General features: G+C 43.7%; 1 protein-coding gene across 13 annotated transcripts in view; it reads right to left on the reverse strand.

Annotated features, from left to right (window-relative positions):
- KLF12 (KLF transcription factor 12) overlaps positions 1 to 15,854 on the reverse strand; it is a 251,856-nt gene that overhangs the window by 208,997 nt on the left and 27,005 nt on the right. The window lies entirely within an intron of this gene.

Genomic DNA, 15,854 nt, shown 5'->3' on the forward strand with positions numbered 1-15,854 from the left:
GGGACAGAAATGCAAGAGACTGAATCGTCATTTCTGACACTTCTCCACACAATAACACTGTGTGCAGGCAACCAAGGGTTTGAGCGCATCTCCACCACCACAACCACTGAAGATGCTGCTGCTCAAAGTGTCCCCGGCCACAGGGTACCCCCCCGTGAGACCTGGTATTTCAAAAGAAGCCATCAGGGAGAGGTAACACACCCAAACCCACAACGAACGTGAGCAGGTGGCAACCCATCATCGGGTGAGGTTTTGCTAGCAGCTGGAAGAGGACGTGTGGTGAAACACAAAGCTTTCTGGCCTAGCTGCACAGGCCTATTTGGGAGCACCACAAACACAGGAACAGTCTCACAGGTTGATTGGTTTGCAATTTACACACCTATTACTGTTTCAATTCAGAAGTCCTTACGCATTAGCTTGAGAGGCATTTTCAAGAGTACCTAAGCTATTCGGACACATCACACTGACAGCCAGAGTGGCACTTAGCTGTCTTAGTCATTTAGGCAATTTGAAAATCCTACCTTTCACATTATTTTATTGCCATCATGGCCTATGTCTGCCTCCCCTAACACTATGTTTCCAACTAAAGCACCCAGATGGGAACTGAGGTGTCCTAGACGTTCCCTGTAGGTAATTCAGACACGGACAGGCACCTGAGGAAGTCATCACAGCCCACCTGAGACCTAAAAGGTTTTTTGTTTAGTTGGTTTTTACCTCTCCCTTGTCTATAGCAGCAGCACAATATTGACTATACCTTTAAATGAGCACAGTGCCTCAATCAGGTGTTAAATGCAATAAGCCTAGGTCACCTTCCCTTATCATTCTTTCCAGTACGGATATATACATGTATGTACGTATCCATGCATAAACATACACACATATACATACAGACAGACATTTATGTACGGGAACTTTAGAACTCTTCAACACAACTGCTCATAGCATGCTTCGCTCAAGCAGGAAGCTGCTCCTGCAAGGAAATTAACTGAGCCAAGTCAGGTCACGCTCTTATTTTTCCCACTGACCTTTACAGAACCTCTAAACTTTACTGTGTGCATCTCCAATCACCCTTTCAGGAGTCATATACAGCAGAGAAATGAATCCAATTAAATTTATCTATATAAAAAATACAATAAGCAACTAGTAAAAATAGTTACTGGAGATTAAACAGTAGAAAAGATTTTTAGGCGGTACCTTCCTAATGATTGTTTTTGTTTGCTCTCTTGAGATGCCAACCAAGCCAAGACCTAGCAAGTGCCTCTTTGCAAACAAGGCCTCCACTTTCACAGGCCTTTAATAAGAAAAGAGTCTTTGAATTAGCACTGTAGGTTTTGCCTACTACCTACCAGTCTGTCTCTCTGAATAAATGGATTTCCAAGGTAGCACAGCTCTCACACAGCTAACACTGTTACAGACATGTTTGGCGACATTGAATCTAGTAATAGGAATTGGCCAAAAATACTGCTTTGTTTTTCACATAAAAACCTGGCACTCTGCCCTGCCGTTATGGCATGCTGCACCCATAGGAGATGAGAGGGTCCTCTGCATCCCACTTGGGTCTCTTCACATGGTATCTTAGCAGACTTCATGTAGATAGTACTGCAAAGTCAAATTCTGCACTTCCACTTAAAATATTGGTAATGTTTTTGTGGGGCACTCTCACCATCAGGTAGCCAGATGGAATCACAGTCTGTTGAAAAGAAACAAACACAGATCAATAACTACAGTCTGAGTTGTGTGCTTTAAATACTGTCAAAACACGCTTGGGGAAAAGGCTGGTGGACTTCACAGCAAAAGCTTGGTGCACACAAATACTTCCTATGCAGAGAAATAACATCCGCAGGAGTTAACTAAAGACAGATAAATATCTGCAAGCAGACAAGACGAGTAAATAAATAAATAAGGACGGGGAGAATTTCACATCCTTTTAGCCATTTATATTTAATGATCTCTATGCTACTCAGTCTGTAGTTCTCCAATAACAGAGCTGCAGAACATGTGAATGAGAACAGGAAGGCATGAACTCAGAGATCAAACCCCAGCTCCTCTGGTTTTAAATTGAAAATAACAGCCCTTTCCCTATTGATTTTTTTTTCTCCTTTTTCATTTGTGAAAAATTGATTTTTTTTTTTTCTCGTCTGTGTTTGCTGAAGTGTCCACACCTGCAGCTCACTGCTTGCATTAATCTTTGTATTTGTTCATCCACGCCTCTAAGTAAACCATGTAAAATAAACACCTGGGAGCCCTTGTCCCACACTGACTGGTCTTCTTATGAAGTCTTGGAAATTGTATCCTTCCTACGTTAGGACCAAACGATGAGGCAGCTGTGCTTGCATCCCCTGAGGACCCTCTTTTACACATTTTTGTCTTTTACGCAGAATGGCACCAACTTCGCAGGCAGAGGCTGCACAGACTCACGCTCCCCTGACAGCTCCAATGAAAGAAGCAGAGTAAAACCTCCAGGCTTGCTAACACCTGAAAGCCGCGAGGAATTTTGGAGTGAAAAAGAACCCTGAAATACCCTGGAAGAGGAGATAATTTTGGAAGGTCAAGATGAAAAGGTGGAAAGCACTCAACTAATAAAGCCCTCACCAGTTATTACCTGTTTCTCTCACTCTCTCAGTATGAGAGTAATGGATTTAACAAAAGAGCCCACACCACCCTTTGCCAACCTACACAGTTCTTCCAAAGGCAGCTGGGCTGGCTGGAAAAACGCCAAACAGCTCTGGTCCTTAAAATCCACCGGCTGTAAAACTTGAAAAGTTTAACATAGAGAGACATTTAAAAATATATAAAAAGAGGTCTGACTGAAAATTTTCCTCTGAGAATGATTTGGGGATTAATCTGAATGAAAAAAAAAAAAAACCAAACATGTAATTGAGTATAAATCTGTGGTGCTTATGAAATACTAATATTTTAGCACTGAATCCCTCCTACCAGAAATGGAGAGCTCTTAATTCTCCAAGCAGGCCAGATTGTGTGCATTTACGGTGTGCGCACACGTCCATTCGGAACACGTACGGCTTATTTCACTTCTGATCTGAACTAAGAAGTGCAGATGTGAAAGGCATTAATCCACTTTGGCAACTGATCTCTTTTGCACTGGAAAACAGTCATAGAAAAATATTTCAGAGAAGCAGTGCAATGAAACATTATCACCATCTACTATTGTGAATGGCCATCAAATACATTAGAAAAAGTTTTGAAATTGTATGTAGCACACAAATACTAACTTGCACACAATAGGCAACTCAGTTTTAAGGTAACTAGCCATGTTACAATCCTATGATGTTAAAAAATGGGAAATATTTCTATTCCAGGATCTTCTGAGCATTAACGATTTGGGATTTGATTTAAGACAAATTATTTGAAGCCCTTCATCATGGCCAGGACACCTACCTGGGCAGCCTGCTCTACGGAACCTGCTTTGGCAGGGAGGTTGGACCTAATGATCTCTTGAGGTCCCTTCCAACCCCTACAATTCTGTGATCACTGCCCTGCTATTGCTTTTCCCTGTTCCTTTCGTCAGAGGCATCAATAACGTCTGTATTATTCTGTAAGCACTCCCTCATTACACAGTTCTGTGATTCATTTATCAGACTAGCAAAAGAAAGGAGACAGGGTCATTACGACACAAACATCAGATACACAATTACATTACAAAACGCATCTAAAAGACACAGAATTATCCATTCAGTATTCACTATAAGGCAATGCATCCTGCTTGTAGGTTACAGGAAGATAAAAGAAGGACATCGGGCAACCCTCCAGATGCTGCAGCACTGACAAACACACATGCACTCGACACAGGACAGGTACAAAGCCCATGGGAGAGGAGCCCTCTATAGGGCTGCACTGCATATAGGATGCCTCTACAGGGCTGCATCCTATATGGGCAGCACCAGCCTGGCATAGGGCACTAGACTCCTGCAGTGAGACACAGCCAGCACACAGCGAGGGGAGATCCAGCTCTTACATAACCGTGCCCCGTTTGGCAGATTTTCTATGCAGCAGCAATTCCCAAGAATACAAAAAAAATATAAAAACATGTTCTGCAATGTTATTCATGGGGAAAAAGAAAAAAAAAAAAAAAAAGGCGTCTTCCTCCGGGCACAGTGATGAATCATTCACTGTGCACAGGGTAACAGTCAGGCCAAACAAGGATGCCAGAGAGAGACAAGCTCCAAAAACCCAGTGCAGTACACAGTAAATAAAAAAAAATAATGAGACCTCTTCCCTTTCTGAGAAGGTGAGGAGCATTTTTGGGGGGAATTTGAAGGGAATTTTAGGGGGGAAATTTGGGTCTGTTCTATACTTCAGAGAATTTAGCATTCTACAAATCCTTTGTAGCTATAACCGAGACTGGAGAGTTATAATGCAGCACCACCAATTCTATGGCAAACGGAGCAATTTCCTACCACTCCTCAAGCACTTAGGTTGAGCTTTCATCCATGTAAACTTTAAACACCAAAATACCCTAACTAAGAGCCTGCCTATCCTAAGTCCCAAATATAGCTAAACGAAGAGAGATGGGAGAGATGCGCTGCCCCTACAGATGTGCCCCTGCCTGGAGAGCCCTCCTGAGACCATGGCCACCACACTGGCAGTGCCCATATACCCCAGTTCCCAGGAGATAGGAGAGCCGTGATGCACGCCGTGATGCATGCCAACCAGGTCACTCTTGCAAGAAGCTGAACCAGAAGCCCCTCTCCAGCTGCACCCAAACATGTTCCAACCCCAAACGATGCTCCAATCCTGAATGGAGCCACAGGAGTCCCGATCAGTGACTAGTCTCATCATTTCCATCTGCTGCTGCTCCAAATTACCTGCTTTCGTGGAGACATAGCCTCCAGCACATAGGTGCCAAAGTTAGAAGAGATGAATCTACATCTGGTGGTTCTGAGATGCTGTGACTACGCCAAATCCCTTTTAAAATAAGCTAACATCGCATGACATATTTGCTAATATCACCAAATCAGTGTTTGCTGGATATTTTTCCATTCCCTTTGCTCCCAGTGCTTCTTTGAATTACCTTATGCTTCTTCCATGTAGGACATTTAAGTACGTTTACACATCATTACCAAACCACGGGAAAGGAGCCCAAAGGCTCAAGTACTAAAGCTGAAGAGCTGGGTGGCCTTAGCCCTGGGAAATAACAGTGCAAGGCCTGGGAACACTGGTGGGCTTCATGGACAAATGCAGTCAGCTGATGAGTGGTAAGTAGGGGCAGCAGCACACCCGAACCCATCACCCAAAGCTCTCAGGTACCTGAACAGACCATAAAATCGGGCTGTAGGTGTGCCTGTTTCTGATCCTCTGAGAAGACAGCATACCTGCTCCCATTCAGCTGTAGATGTCTGCCTCCTGGTCAGCAGCAATCCACCAGGATTATTGCAGCCCATGCTCCAGGTCAGCTGGCCCACCGTTACAGCTCACACCTCACCAGGCAGAGTTAACATCCAAGTGCAAGATACATACCCCTGAGGACAGTTTTCATGTTGTCAAAAACCTTACACTTCCTTCTGCTCTTTCACGCGTGATCAGTCTCAGCTCACATACTGAAGTTTCATTCAAAGAACTGTGGAAAAGCCTAATCCTTTATACAAGGAAACTGATGCAGCTTGATTATATCAGCTACACAATCTTCCAGGCATTTCTGGAGAATATACAAGATGTTTCTACTCCCACTTGCAAGACAAGTGGCTACAGCACTGATATACACTGGTTTGTTACAGATTTATTGATTAAATAGTCTTACTTGGTGACGGAGCACTGGAACAGGCTGCCCAAGGAGGTTGTGGAGTCTCCTTCTCTGGAGATATTCAAGGCCCATCTGCATGCCTACGTGGGCAACCTGCTCTAGGGAACCTGCTTTGACAGGGATGGACCCAATGAGCTCTTGAGGTCCCTTCCAACCCCTACAATTCTGTGATTACTTGTAAGCATAAAATCCCATACTCCTTTTATTCCTTGACCCCTTTTCAACACATTCTTCTTTATTTTACATTCACCTCCTCCATTATACATATGGACTTTATATGGAGCAATACACTCTCATAAAATATTTATTGTCAAATACCACCTTTTCATTACTGTTATTTTGAGAATTAAACTACAGATAAGCATACCTGCAAAATGGATCTGCAGAGGTTCTTTGCTTTAACCCATTTTATTTTGTCCAATATGCAGAACTTTTGAAACAACACAGTGTTTGAAAGGCTACAACCCAAATAATCTACAAAACACATGAAGCTTTAAAAACAGACTTCTGGTTTGCTGCTGCCTGACAGCTCGTATTCACCATCTCCCTGCCCTGAAGTATGCACAGCATCCCTTAATAGCAGCTGAGAATGAAACAGCAGCAACTAATGTGTGCTGAATTCTGAAAGCCAAAACATAAAATATACCAAGACTGAGTTGTAAGCTGCTCTCATAAGACTGTCTGTAATTTTAAAAATTAAAAATCCTTCTCATCTGGATAGTACCTTTCAGTGCTAAAATAGTTTTAAAGATATGAGGCATTTATCACCATTAAAATCTATACAAAGTCTGTATCAGACCATGTTCAGGCAAGAATCTCCAAATCTAATCAATTCCCCAAGCAATAATTTCCAGAGCATTAACATTTCAAATGACTGAAGCAGACAGTGAGCTGCAGAAGAGTTGAGTGATTCAGTAACTTCCTAGAGAAAGTCTGCTGCAGAAGGAAAAATACATCACTAGTCTTCCAGTGCATTGTCCTTCATCTGAAATACAGCTCCAGACTTCTTGCAGCTGAAAACTGAGCTGCTTTCAAATCAAAACAAATGTCACTGCCTTGACAAAAACAGCGGCTAGGCAACTAATTTCAGGAAATGGTTTGGCATTAAGAAATCAATTCTTTGTCCATGGAAATTTTAGGTGAATTTTAAGAGTTTCACAATTGCAGAGACCAAATGTACTAATAAGAAAGCTTCTGTTATAATATTCTGGCACCTTCTGTGTGTGTGCGTGTGTTCGTGTTCTTAGAGAAGAAAAAAATATGCGAGTCTCAAAAAGAGTTGCATGAATTATTACTTTATTTAAATCTTTTTGCCCCAGGCAAGAAAAAAGATCACGCAGCTATAAAACAATCTCAAGCCTGCCAACCATAAAGCAAGCAAAATGTAAAAGGTACAAGGGTATTTAAACAAATGGAATTAATTCAGGTCCTTTGCTCCTTAGTACCTAAGCATCTTCCAAAGCATGTAAAGAAACATAACTTATATCTGTCCTCCAGAGCTTAGTTTCTCTCAAATTCTTCCTGGGAAAATCCACATGTGCACTGCAGTGTTTGAGGGATTCGAGGTTATTTCATTCTTCTTTTTGTCCCCCGCAAGCATCTGCACATTTGTTTATCCTTAGTCATGAGAACACGGATGACTTGAGAATGACCTCAGGGAAGAGCGATGGAGCAGCAAGATCTAGAAAAGCCTCAGCATCAGTAAGAAAAGAGACTGTTTGCAGCAACAAACCAAGAAAATCAGAGAGGAGGAGAAGGCAGGTATACAGCTCACCTTACTCAAGATGTTCTTCTGGACAAAAATTAACGAACACCATGAGCATCATCATAGAACTGAAAAGGAACACACTTGGGGAGATCCAGCTTTTGTAAAGGTTGTAGGGTGTCCCGAACGTGCTCCTTCCAGTTCAGTGATCTCTCACCATAAAAGCAGTCCCCCCCTATTTATGGTAATCACAGGCTGAGTATCTGGAAACGTAGCTCAGCGTTTCTAAAGTATTTTTCACATACTACCCGTGAAATGCTCTACCCACCTCTCATATTCTTCCCATTCCCAAAGCAGTAAGAAATTCCCACTCTTTGGGATTGGTGAGCCAAAAAAAAAGTAGTTGCAGAATTCTCTTGCTGCAACAACACATTCAATTGAGAAATAGCCCCAAACAGGACAACGCAACTGCAACTGATTTGGTAATAACCATCATCATCATCTAGGGTGGTTATTTAGATTTCATTCAGTCTCTCCAGCCATTTATGCAATCTAAAAATACTAGAATTGTTAATCGGCTATTCCACTACAAATCTGAGCATTTAGATATGAGATATTTATGGTCACTGAGTAATATTAAATTTAACCTGCCTGTCTTCAAAACAGAAGACGCTAAAAAAGGAAAGTGCGAAATGTGATTCATGACAGGGTGCTAAATTAGACAATCTTCACTGTGGAGTCATAAGCACTGCCACTAACTCTCACACAAGCACTTTCAGAAAGATGCTCCTGCCATGTAGCGTGAGATTTTCCACATTTGGGCTGTGCTTGGAAAGCAGAGTTTGTTTTGGAAAAGAGAAGGATTACAATTTTCTACCCAATTTTGAAGCATGGGAGAAGGGAAAAATGAAACCATGTCCAGAACTGAATTCCTCTTCAGCTTAAAGAAGGCTCAGGGGGGAACTCATCAGTGTGCATAAATACCCGAAGGGAGGGTGCAAAGAGGCCAGAGCCAGGCTCTTTTCAGTGGTGCTCAGTGCCAAGACCAGAGGCAATGGCACACACTGAAGCACAGGAGCCTCCCTCTGAACACCAGAAGTACTTCTGTGCTGTGTGGGTGACTGAGCTCTGGTACAGGCTACCCAGAGAGGTTGCAGAGGCTCCTCCTTGGTGATCTTCAAAAGCCATCTGTACATGGTGCTGGGCACCCTGCTCTAGGTGGCCCTGCTTGAGCAGAGGGCTGGACCAGATGGGCTCCAAAGGTCCCTACCAACCTCAGCCATGCTGCGATTCTGCGATAAATATAAAAATGAGAAGCTCTGGAGAGCTAGGTAGTTTCTGCCAAAAGAGATACCTTGCACCACAGCAGCAAGAATGCAAACCCAGCCTTTGCTGAGACCCGGTGCTCAACCAAGCCTCATGGGTTTGGCAGACGTGTGGGTCTGACCATCCCCGCATCCCTGTCTCTCTGGCAGGGTTCTAAGGATGCTACAACTCCTCGTGCCCCTGCAGTCTGCAAACTCAAAAAATAAAATAAAAGCAAGCCCAAGTTGTCAGCCAGCATTTTCAAATGGGGCTGGCGTTCTCAGAGCTTAGGCTACCAACTTGAGATGTCTTAAAGCAGTCTAAAAGACTTGACCCGTGCTATTACTTTCTTAAAGCTGGTCTTTAAGGCCAAGAAGCACATAATTGAGAAACCTAAAGACTCTTGTGGCTTGTAGGAGGCGTGGGCGTGAATGCAAAATGGCACTCTGAACTTTAACTCTTCCAAACAGACTTTATTAAATCTATTACAGGGACTTAATATTGTAATGTCACAGCCCCCTACATATTTGCATCAGTCCGTAATATCAAAGTTTTCCAACCTAACTGCTTCAGATCTGTATCACAGGAGAGGGGAGGGGAGAGAAAAAAAAAAAAAACAGACCACAGCTTGTAGGCAATTTCCTCTATCTGGTAAATTCACAAATACAAGAATGCAACTAGAAACTGTGCGCTGAACTCCCCAAAAGCCCAAACCCAACCCAGCTGCAAGATTCATTTCTCAGCATACAAGCTGCAGTTGTCGGCGATCTCTGCTGTTCACAGAACTGTTAGGCAAGGGGGAGCCTGAGCTGTGGGCTAAAGTAAACAGAGATTTGGACTCATTCAGAACAAGAATTCCAAAGTCCAAAACTCCCCATGGAAAATGCATTGCTAGTAACTGTCTTTTCACGCAACTAGGACTCCAACTCAAGTAATTTCTTTAATCATAACAGCAGAAGTATCAAAGAGGAAAAGGGTTTCTTAAATACATTGATCCCAAGAGATTTATTACACAATATGCCACACAGAGCCAAAGAAAACAACTCCGGGTTCTCTCCAAAGGTATCAAGAGGCGAGGGACTGCAGTCGTCGCCTCCGTAACCCTACATCAAGACATGTTGTGAAAGTGACTGTTGCAATTCACCCAGTCAAGGTAGATCTACACCGCCCACCACTTCGCAGAAGGTAGGATACGAAATGGAGCTCATCTAGGTACGCAGGTACGAAGTGAGGGGCAAACCGGTCAGATCCAAGCTCTTTGCTGCCTCCTGCCCAGCTGCAGAGTTCATCATCTTCCCAACACACATGCCAGGCTTGTAAGTCAGTCCCAGCAGTGACCAGAGCAAGCTCAAGCCTGCACTTTCCTGACCTCTGAGGAAGCAGATTAACATCAGTCAAGTTCAGAATTGACTGTCCGCTGAGTTTCATCAAATTTCCCTATGATGCAGGATGCCAAGTGCCACCAATAACCAGATTATAACATGTAGCAACTTAGTATTTTTTTTTCCTCCTGGGCTTTCTTCACTGATTTCATGCACAACATTTATGCAATTTACCAGCTGAACTTGTGGCAGGTTAACAGGGAGCCACAGGTACCTGGGCTGCAGCCAGGGACCTCAGCAAGCCCATCTCAGAGCTACAAAGTGACAAAGATCTCACAGAAGATGGCTCCTGCACTACTATGCAGGAGATACAACAGGTAGGACGGAGCTGGATACCACAAAGGTTCAGCATCCTTTCAGCATTTGCTGTAATGCACCAGAAAAACAGCCAAGATTATGAGGAGTAAAGAGATTAAAAGACTCAGAATGAAAAACCAATAAACTTTTTTTTTTTTTTTTTTTTTTTCCAGGAGTAGCTTAATACAAGCTTATATGTAAAATAATATAGAGGTTAAGAGTGAAATTCATGCCTCCCAACACTGAAAAGAAACAGATTTGCATTGGGGAAGTTTGGCTGAAAATTCTTAATTTGTCTTTGGCAATCTAAACCATTTTCATATAAATTATGTGGAGAAGACAAAACTGACTGACACTTTGTTTCACAATACGATGTCAGCCAAAAATCCTGGCTCACATGACTCACTTGTTATCACTGCCAGAGACTGGGAGCTTCACATCTGATGCTTTATGCATAAATATCATCTACCTACATTGGAAAATACACATTACATCAGGAGAGATTCAACCTTGGCTGTGGTTTGTAACTTCCATGGATTTCTGATCTCTGAAGACAAAAAAAAAAAAAAAAGCATCCCTTTATTTTTACAAAATAAAGATGGCTGTAAGATCTTTACCATTCTCAGTCTAAATTCCAAGTCAGGCTGCAACCTTGGTTTATTCATGCGGCATTCAAATGATTTGAGAAAATACATTATCTCAACAGTCAGACTAACACAGCCTATCATTAAAAAAAAAAAAAAGGCAACAAAAAACACAATTTCTGCAACAACACAAAACCACTGGGAGGAGCGACCTTTTAACCCGAAGAAGTAAGATGATGACTGCAAGCCCATCCTCTCTGTGCCTGCTGAAACCAACCAAAATGACAGCGGTCATCCTCTTCCCCCACTCCTCTCCAACACCAACTTTGTATTTGAAAAAAAACGTGGTGTATTGGAATTACTGGATCTCTGCTCATTTTCTATCTTGTAGCAACTGGGACAGACACAGAACCAGCAATTTTTGCTGCTGCTGTTGTTATTGGGAGACTTTGTGGTGGAATTTCTGTCTCCTTTACACAGTGTCTCTCACCGGTATTTAAATGTTTAAAAGACAGTTTTCAGCACTCCCGCCTGCTATTCAGAATGAAAGCCACAGTGGAATCTTTCAGGTTTGCCTGCAGTTGTGGTTACCCTACTTCTTATAAACACGGCGACTTCCTGCCAAGGTTCCCACTGCTAAATCAGGTTGAAGCATGGCATCCTTCACAGCTGTGACCCCTGCGTGCACTCATGCTGCAACTCTGTCTGGTTCTATTAACTACACATTGCAGTGAGATAGCATTTCTGCTGCTACGGCCACAACAGGCGACTTCTACTCTAAGCCAGCTCGGGGCCTGCCAGCATGCTCCTCTGGGTAGCACAGTGTTTTTTTTTTTTGCTAGGTTTCAGAAGCAACCTCATTTTCATTAATTGCTTGCAGTATGAAGTTCATGGCACGCTTTAAACACACCATGGTGACTAGTACATAGTCCATTCACTCTTCTAACCATGCAGATACAAGCCCACAAAATAAAGCTCTTGATCAAATGAACAATGAAGGACAAAAGGACCTTTCTTTTGTAGGTGAAAAAAAGGTGAATTAAAAACCAGGCAGAGCATCTTATCACTCTTTGGTGATGCTGTAGTGGATACATTTATTGCACAGCAGGACATTAAATGTGTTTTCCTATATACTGATAAATTATAAATGATGTGTGTCCTACTTCTTGTAGTACCGCTTTTCTGATAATCTCCTGCAGGACTGAGTCAGCTAATAGCAGCCTTGGCATTTCTGACCTGTACTTAGTCAAAAATTCTCCATTTTGTTGTTTAAACAAAGGGTCTTGTTCGCCACCCCTGACAGTCACCACTTCACTTACCCAAGGCAAACTGGTTTGCTTGACACTGGCACCACAGCACCCTGACACCAGGTGCATGTGAGACTGAGACCAGCTTCTTTAGACGACAAATGCAGAGCTCCCTCTTCAACACTTTTGGCTGAGACATTTCCAGCCCCTTCGAATCACTCCGCGTACCAAAACCTCAGCAGCATTGAAACTGTGAAGCTGTCAATCACCAAGAAGAAATTCTGCTGCTGGGAGAGAAAATAGGAAGGAAAAAAAAAAAAGCCACCACTCCCCCTTGCTTGCTTTCTGCATGCCTGCCCCTCCAGCTGCCCCAGTGCACTGTGTCAGGGGATGAAAATAGAGGAGCTCTGCTGGCTCTCTCCAAGAGGCCAGCTGGCAGAGCCAGCGGCCTGTTCCCAAGTAAAAAAGGGTAGGGCATTTTTTTTATTTTGATTGTTTTTTGTTTGTTTTTTTTTGGGGGGGGTTGGTGGGTTCTCACCCCTACTCCTCAAGTGTGAATGTTCACTTTCATTTTGATGATGGGTGACAGTGGGGGGGAGAACCTCCCTTTTGATCACAATTTGAAACATCCACCCACACCTGATGAGTAGGAAGCCTCCGGGAGTGTCATCTGATTCTGCAGAACCTTATCTTCCTCAGGAGAAGAAAGAAAACCTACAACTCATTACTGCAGAGATAACCTTCCAAACACATGGAAGTGAGGCAATGAACTACCGAAACACTCCCCATGCTGCTGTTGTACCTTGATATGCCGCTTCGGAGCTAAAATGTTCCTGTCCAGAAGTCTGGATATGATCCTGATGATGATCCCAAAACTGAAAAGAAGGCCTAAATTTCACACTGCTGTTACTCTGACTGTGGGCCATAACACAGGAGGACTCTGAGAAGCATATCAGCAAGAGATGCAAAGATCTACGGGGCATACTGAAATCCAACAGGACAGCTAAGCAAAGACAGGAAGAGTGGCAGTGCCCAAAGCACCCAACTCACCCAGAAGACTGCAGGAACGGCGATTCAGCCTTCTAGACAGCACAAAATACTCCAGAAGACAACGGCCCCACTACTTAAATAAACTTTCTTAAATAAACTTAAATGAATACCAACAAGCTCTTCTGAAGAATGCCTGTGTCCATAAGCTTTGCTTAGACACAACCATAAATCACTCAGGGACATTTTACTTTCAGTGCTTTGAACCTCACTGCACACGTTAGCACTCAGGACGGCACCTGTAAGACTCCACGGCCTCACAGCCCTACCTCGGGACAAAGCCCTAAGAGAAACACCGCCAAGGCTGTACCTTTATCCCAACCTCCCCGGCTTGAAGAGCTGGCATTTGGGGAGCGCAGTATGTCATTTCTGCACGCTGCCCACGGAGGAGCGCACTGCAATTGCATTTAGGGATCAGGTGGCACAGCCAACACGCTTTCTTGCTGACACCTCTTCTGGCCCACGGCCGCTCTACACCTTTTCGTGCTCAGGTTACTAAGGACATGAGTCAGCCGCGTCAGGTTTCAAGCAGGGCCCAGGTGTGGTCACGGTGCAGACAGAGAACACTGCTCCTCTGGCAGCAGTCATCTGTGCAAACACAAGAGGAGGTCTCATAAGGTAAAAAGGTTTAAACTCAATTCATGTTAGAAACCCAAATTAACCACCTCACTACCACGCAGGTCATCTCTCAACTTCAGAAGCTGCAGTCCCGTTGCTGAAGCTGCTAGGTTTCAGAGCCTCACAGCCAAAACGACGGAGGGGCTTTCCGAAATTTTAGTCATGATTTATGTCCAGTCAAAAATAAAGGCATGGATAGTTTGAACAGACAAGACCTGTTTATTTATGTCAGCCTTCCTAAAAGCATCGGTACAACAGCACATAAATGTTTAGTAGGGAGGTCCTTCACATGAGGTCACAAGGCACTTTTGGAAGGTCATAAAAGGACCTGTTGCTTCTGGAAGGTCCTAAGAAGGCCAGTCTGTTTTCCCCCGAGGAGGACAGCTGTGGGCAGTATCACAGGGCTGGCGTGCTCCTAGCACATCTCAGCCACCATGCAGGAGCACAGCCCACCTTTCTACTTCTGATAATCTGAAGTTGCAAAGGAGGAGCCTTGTGAAGAAAAGGGAGTAATTACAGTAAAAGAAGGAATGGTGAAGGACAGAGAAGGAAAGAAAAAGAGCATTGGCTCCTTGTACTTATTATTGCATTGGTTTGTGCTTTTGTTCATTTTTAAGACACATAGCTATTTGTTACATACGGACGGCTGGCCAAAATCCAACTTAAGTCTCAGGGAGACAGCAATTTTACTATGAAGAGGAAGCTGAACATATTTACTAGACTTGGACAGGCCTGGAGACCAAGCCCATCACTAATTCCCATCTCCTGGCTGATCATTAGGTGTTCACTTAAGCTTTCTTGATGCCACTGAAAGGGAAAATAACTCATCTGGGCAGGAGCCCTCTGACTGCACCCTGTATTTGGTAACACAGTATTACAAGTTCTTCACTCATGACTCCTTTAGCCTTCAAAAACCTCCTTGTAATTTTTCTCACTCTTCTGGAGGTTGTATGGTGTTGGGAGCAAAGGAAAAACTGAACAGAAAACACCTGGCCTGCTTAGCATAGTTGATGTACTATGTTGATGAGTTGATGTACTCGGTCACCAGTGTGACCGAGAGCTCTTGCTCTCTCAAGTTACAGAGAAAAAACACAACTGATTGGCTCCTTCAAAGCTACATCTCCCTCTGACCGTTCCACATTCAGCACTTAAACATGAGTGAGGGGAAAGTCATATCACTGCCATGCTTCCAGATCTCTCAGATCAGACTGTAGAGTGAAGGAGGGGGTTAAGACAGAGGGTTTAATACAGTTGTAGGAGGAGGCAGCTGCAAGGATCACAGCCACAGGGAATCACAGCACTTGGGAGAGGGCTGTAAGAGGAGCAGGAGGTAGTCGGGGAGAAGGAATGTCAGACAGAGGAACGCATTACTGAAAGAAAGATGAAGAGAGTTGTAGGGAGAAGCTAGGAAGTAGGAACTAGATATGAACTGGTTTGAAGAGTAGCTGTGATGTTCATGCCAGGAAGTTGCAATTATGGTGACATGGCAGGGAGCCCTTGTGACTTACCTTGTGGCTGCATAGGATTTTGTACCACTTCCTACCAAAAAGGATCCTCAAACTATGCTCATCTTATAAGGTGAGAGGCACTGAGTTGACTGTGGATGGCACCATCCTTCTCTTGCTACACAGGCTGGTTGTACTGATCCAGTAACAACTTCAACAGAGGCAGTTCACAGGCATTATCCTCCCCAGCTAGTAAAAATTTTCTGACATCCTTTCTCAAGTTGCAAGACTACATGTAGCAATGGCAGAGTTAGCGATGATCATGAGACACTGACGAGGGTCTGGGTCTACCAATACCGAGCTGAAACTGTGGTGAAAGCTGTCTACAGGAAATGACTGGGGCACCATGTACACGGATGCTGGAGCCACTAGGGCATGATCAGCTGTGATTTGGGCCATTTTC

The sequence above is a fragment of the Aythya ferina genome (genome assembly GCF_964211825.1).
Source record: "Aythya ferina genome assembly, chromosome: 1".
NCBI classification, from domain to species: Eukaryota; Metazoa; Chordata; class Aves; order Anseriformes; family Anatidae; genus Aythya; species Aythya ferina.